We start from the raw sequence: 6,398 nt of genomic DNA, 5'->3' as shown, positions 1-6,398 counted from the left end.
TTTTTGTTGCAATTTCAGCGGCTTAGTTTCTTATTACAAGTCTTTCGTTCACCATAAAGTCTCATTAGAGCAAACAGAGCTGTTAGTGACTGAAATGTCTTTGCATACACTGAAAATATAAAGTCATAACCAACTTTACTCATGATTCTCCTACAAACCTAAAAACTTACAGGTCAGGTATATTTTATTTTCTCCAACCTGGTCTACTAAAAATAAATTACAGATCTATTCCCCATCTGCAATTTATTTACACACTCAGGAGGCCAGCCAATTAAAGTTGGAGGGTGTCATTTTGCAGCCTTTGGGGAATTGGAACTTCTCTTTATTTGCGTTGCTTCTTTGTAACAATTCAGACAGACTCAGGCATTCAATCATTAGAAGCTTGAATGAGAAAAGGTAACATGGACATTTTTTATGGCCAAAGTTAGAGGAATTGAAAACAAATAACACATTGTCATCTAAAGTATTCATTTTTAAAACAGAGCGCACTATGGTATGTTCTTAGCACATACCTCATTATTGATTTTCATTCATTTACAAAATCTTTGGGTAAGAAGGAGCAGGAAAGGTATTCCTGCCCAACTACTACCTGATGCCTTGAAAATTTCTGTCCTATGTGGTACAGTCTGGTCTATATTCTAATAAATTATTTTTATAATCAGTGAGGAATCAAGATTTTACAATTTATATTCAACTATGTGTTGTTGTTTAGTAATATATTTATTTTATTTTAACCCTGGAAAACAGTATTTTTAAAACTTCATAATTTCTGCTTTTAATTCCTTCAACTCTTTCATCCACTGGGCATTAATTTTTCATTTTTTAAAAATGTCTTTAGCATACTGTCTTGAAATGCAGTTAAGTCAAATAAGCATTTTGTTTGTTTCTTTATTAGCAAACTGATTAAAATGCTAAGGACTAAAGAAGGTAAAAAAGTAAATTTATATAAGACAGAATCTTGTGTGGTAAATTTTTGTCCTAAAACAAAATGACTGGGTTTTTCAAGAAAGAGGAATATTTAAGACAAAACAAAATTTAAGCACATTGTGATGGTCTGTGTAAGTTGTAATAAAGTTAGTAAAAGGAATGTTTAAAGGGGTTGTATAGTTCAATCGGCTATAATTAAAAGGAAATTATTATAATCTTTCTAGAGATAGGTCTTTAATATTTTTAAAAATTCACTAATACATAAGTAAATAATTGGTTAAAACAAGATTTTATTATAAATATTCACTTATTTTTAATGCAAAAACTTTTTAAATTTTTAAATTCTATAATGCCTTTTTAACAATTTTCAGATTGATATTTTAAAAGTGCCGCTCTTTCTCTATTGAAAAGGCCTTGAATGATGACTCTCTCCTTCACCTTTTGTTGGCTCCTATAACTTTTACTAATTGTCTAATATAAGGAAAATTTATTTTTGGAAAACAGGCAAATAAAGTATCTTTTGGACATGCTTTTTGTTCTGCATGCCAGTTATATTCCTATCCTTATATGTATCATGTGGAAGTGATACTTCACCACCAAACTACATGAAAAAGCTCCAACCTCCAGGCACGGTGGCTCACGTCTATAATCCCAGCACTTTGGGAGGTAGAGGCAGGTGGATCACGAGGTCAGGAGCTTGAGACCACCCTGGCTAACATGGTGGAACCTTGTCTCTACTAAAAATACAAAAAATTAGCTGGGCATGATGGCACGCACCTATAGTCCCAGCTATTTGGGAGGCTGAGGCAGGAGAATCACTTGAACCTGGGAGGTGGAGGTTGCAGTGAGCCAAGATCACACCACTGCACTCCAGCCTGGGTGACAGAGCGAGACTCCATCTCAAAAAAAAAGAAAAGAAAGAAAAAGCTCCAATCAAATAACTTAAAAAATGTAAGTGCTAATGTAGATGACAGGTTGATGGGACCAGCAAACCACCATGGCACATGTATACCTACATAACAAACCTGTATGTTCTGCACATGTATCCCAGAACTTAAAGTATAATAAAAAATAAATAAATAAAAATAAATGTACGCGTGTATTCAGATTTGTAGAAGCTAGCTCAGATGTCTTTTAATTCAATGCCTTGGTAAGCTTTGGTAATATTAATTTGGTAAATTTAGTCTCAAAACTCTCCAGGAATTTAAAAATCTCAGTCATGTTCAAAACCTCAGAGTTTCCCCCTGCCCAACCACTGGAAATTTGGGTCACTAAAAAGTTAAAATAGTAGAAGCATAAAATATGCTTTTGTCAAAATTTTATAAACACAAAGATGTCAATTCTCAAAAAAAAGTAAGTTTTTTTTTTTTTGGTTAAGAAACTATTTAAGAGTTGCTTTATAATGAAGGAAATTATACAGATAAAACTAAATAAATTTTAAAAAAAACAAGCAAGGGCAATGAAAGTCTGAGCCCTATGGTTAGCAAGAAAATAGTCGGCTGGGTACGGTGGCTCATGCCTGTGATCCCAGCACTTTGGGAGGCCGAGGTGGGCAGATCACCTGAGCTCGGGGATTCGAGACCAACCCGACCAACATAGAGAAACCCCATCTCTACTAAAAATACAAAACTTAGTCGAGTGTGGTGGCACATGCCCATAATTCCAGCTACTCGGAAGGCTGAGGCTGGAGAATTGCTTGAACCTGGGAGGCAGAGGTTGCAGTTAGCCGACATCATGCCATTGCACTCCAGCCTGGGCAACAAGAGCAAAACTCCAAAAAAAAGAAAGAAAGAAAAAGAAAAGAAAAGAAAAGGAAAGAAAGAAAGAAAGAAAGAAAGAAAGAAAGAAAGAAAGAAAGAAAGGAAAGAAAGAAAGAAAGAAAGAAAGAAAGAAAGAAAGAAAGAAAGAAAGAAAGAAAGAAAGAAAGAAAGAAAGAAAAATAATCAATATGGGGTAAGGGCAAAACCAAGTAACTATTTAAAATCAAAGGGTGTAATGTAAAGGAACTGTTCCATTTTGCAGATTGGTATCGTTCAGCTTCTTTAAAAAAATCTTTAGTGGATTGTAAAAATAACCACTTTAAGGACAAAATTCTTAATTTTAAGTGCTACAGAATTTAAGAGCTTTTTTGGGGATTAATGCAGGACCCACAGCTCATTACTGAACAATCTCTGAGTATATGTGATCCAAATGCACAGAAGGTTGTTCCTGAGAAAGCAACCTGGCCCAATAAGGTCTGTTTCCCCCGAGAAGGGGACTGCCCAACTCTCCCTATAAAATACCAAGGGAAGCACCCCAGATGAAGCAGTTAATATGCTTCATATGCAAGCCATGTTGGACTAGCTTTATGATAACTGGAATATCCTCCCACCAAATATGCCTATAACCCGAGTCACGGTAAATTGGGGGGTTAACCGGGGCCCCTTTACATGGGTGCCCCTCCCACAGAATTATAGGACTGCTTAAGAAGCCTTTTCAAATTTGCTGCCCCTCATAGGTCTTACACATGCATCTTCCTGCTGGGAGCCCAACCATTTTCACCAGAAAAGGTAAAATGGTCTGGGGGTAAAAAAGGATTCCTGAGACCAGAACATAAAAACATACAGGTTAATAGAATTATAAAATTTAAGATGTTTAAACAAGCTTTATGTAAGGTAGCTGTAACCCCTTTACCTAAAAGTCTTATGAAAATGGGTACTGTATGTAACTAAGGGGGTGTTTCCTCTGTCTAATACTATAAACCGAAGGCATATGAATCTGTTCTTTCAAGAAATACTTAATTGCACATGCTAAATGGGAACTAGTAAATTGTCTAAGCCCGCAAAATATAGGGTAAAAGCTGGAGTGCTAGTCAGGATGACACCTCCACTGCATAGCCCTTTATGTGGAGCTTTTATTGGGGCTGATGGCAAAAACTGTAAGTACCTTTCAATGGCAATGACTGAACTAGAGAATTTCTGCTTGATGGGACATTGACTGCCTTGCTTTGGAATATTAACTGAAGCTACCCGCATCTTAATGGAAATAATGTTTTCCAAAAGAGTTCCAGCATAAAATAAAAATGGTTTACATAAAATCTTGCTACCTAATAAACAGACAGCCTCTTTTCTAGGACTAATTGTGAGGAGCTGCTAAATTCTCCAGTGCCTAGTAGCTCTCATGAGCTGTTTGGTTTGTAAATGGCATTTCCAAGGTAAACATCTTGTTTGAAAAGCTCTGGTTAAAGAAGGATCAAGAAAATCTTTTTCTTTTACATTATTTGGGTAAAGTATGTTTTTGTAAGCAAATTTACCTTTCTGAGTTCTCCAAAATTCAGATTGTAATTTTATGACATTATAGTTGTCTGCATAAGTTCAATAATAGTTTAAAAAATTCATTTCAAAGGAAAAGCATAACATTAATACCAGATTTCAGCCCTAACTTTTTGAGTGCAGATTAAATTATTCCTTGGCTACAATAATCCTCTAGAAAGTACCAGATTATAATTTTTCTTTATATTTTTAGTTGGTGCCATAATGGAATAGGTTCCTTTTTCTCTTCTGACATACAAATTACACTTATAATTGTCAACCGATAAATGTTATTTATCTCTCCTTGTTTTACTTCCAAGAAAACAAAAATCATGGTATTCTGAAGACCAGAGATATGAATCTCCCTCATCTGGCATCTCACCGGGCCTGGATCTGTTTCACTGCTAATGCTCTGCCGTTAAAACTACACAAGCTTCCTCCCTCTAGGCCCAGGGACTATCACAGAAGAGGTGGGTGCAAAAGATCGTAAGGGCTGGTTTTGAGGGATAAAATTAGGTCAAGGTCAAACCCTCCAAATCAAGAAGGGGGTACAAAAATGCTTAAACAGCTGGTAAAACAAGATTAGTTGCCTTCTAAATTATTACGTGTCACTTTTGCATCCACCCCAACCATAAAAATTGTTTGCTTACTATAGAATTAAAGGAAATTCTTTACTAACAGGATGAAAATACCTTGTAACAAAGCCTCCTGGGTATAATACGCCCAAATATGAGTTGTGAAGACAAATCTATCTATATATTTTTAAATTATTTTTCAGAACAATGAGTATGTTTTATATAGCTAATTATTAAAAGTATGTAACAAAAACCAAGCTGACAGCGGCTCAACATATAGAAGTTAAAAATAAGTCAGTCTTATAACTTTGCCTTTTGGTTTTGTCGTTGGCCTTCTTTACTTAAAATAATAATTATAAGAAGTAATGAATGCCTGTCCACATCCATTTTTATCTGGCCCAGAACAATTAATTGGCTATGAGTCTTTCGACTCTTAAGGCCCTCGGCCATAGGAAGTTCTGCCGAGGGAAAAAAACAAAATGACACTGTAGAATCATATGACTTCTCCTGTGACAAAATCTCCTTTTATCTCTCAAGTATATGGTGCAATATAAAAGTGGTGGGAAAAATAGATTTGTCTACTGTTAACAAGTCTCTAACAATTTAGACACTGAGGACCAGGCAGGGTATTTCTTGCATTTGATTTATACCCTCCTCAGGATGTTATACTTATGGAGATAAATTGGCCAGAAGACAGATTAAATTTATTGGATTCTGATTTAATGTCAGTCCTACAATCTTCAAATAAGACTTATTATAAAGTTCAAATGACCCTTGATAAAGAGGGTAAACACAGTGTGAGTCCAATCAAAGAATGTAACAATGCATGCAGTGGTATTTTGGCTCATTAGGTTGTTTACTGCCCTGTGACTCTACCTATAACCTTCTTGGATGCCTAATCTTCACTATCTTTAATGATATTCATCACTGTATTAGTATTGTATAGCTGTTGTAAATGTTATGCCAGATACAGCAAAAGGAAAAAGGCACGATTGAAGACCCGGATCATGATAGCTTGCAAAATGGATCTGATCTGGGATTTTTTTTAGACCAAACCCTAGGCCTGACTCCATCTCATACCTTAAACAGTTGGCTATTACATCAAGTCAAACTGTGTTCTCCCCACCGTGATCCAAACTGCTAATATTTAAAACTATTACCACCAACCAGACTACTCTAGGAATGAGCCTTCCTGGCGCCGTAGGACCTTGCCAAATGACCAAATCGGATAACTCTGGGAATAAGCCTTCCTAGAGGAACCTGCTGTTGTTTGTTGGCCCACATATGCATTCTATGGAATGCTTTTTGACCAAGAGGGGGTACTGAGGACTAACATCTGGTTTTTTATTTTGCCTAACTTCCTATCAAAGGGGTCTGGGGAGTCATGCCCTACAAACCACAAATTATCATCAGATAAGGTTTAATTTAACCCTATCTATTGTGACTTACTTTCCAACCTAACTCTGGCGTAACATTCTGAGACAAGGAAGAAAATCAAAATATTTTACCCCAAAACATGTTTCTTTGCCATATTTTGAAATGGCCCTGCAAAGCTGTTCTTTGTGGGGGGCAATTTGCATCTGTAAAGCATCTCTGTTAACATAGC

Source organism: Pan paniscus, chromosome 17, assembly GCF_029289425.2.
Source record: "Pan paniscus chromosome 17, NHGRI_mPanPan1-v2.0_pri, whole genome shotgun sequence".
Lineage (NCBI taxonomy): Eukaryota > Metazoa > Chordata > Mammalia > Primates > Hominidae > Pan > Pan paniscus.
This window is presented reverse-complemented; position numbering follows the sequence as displayed.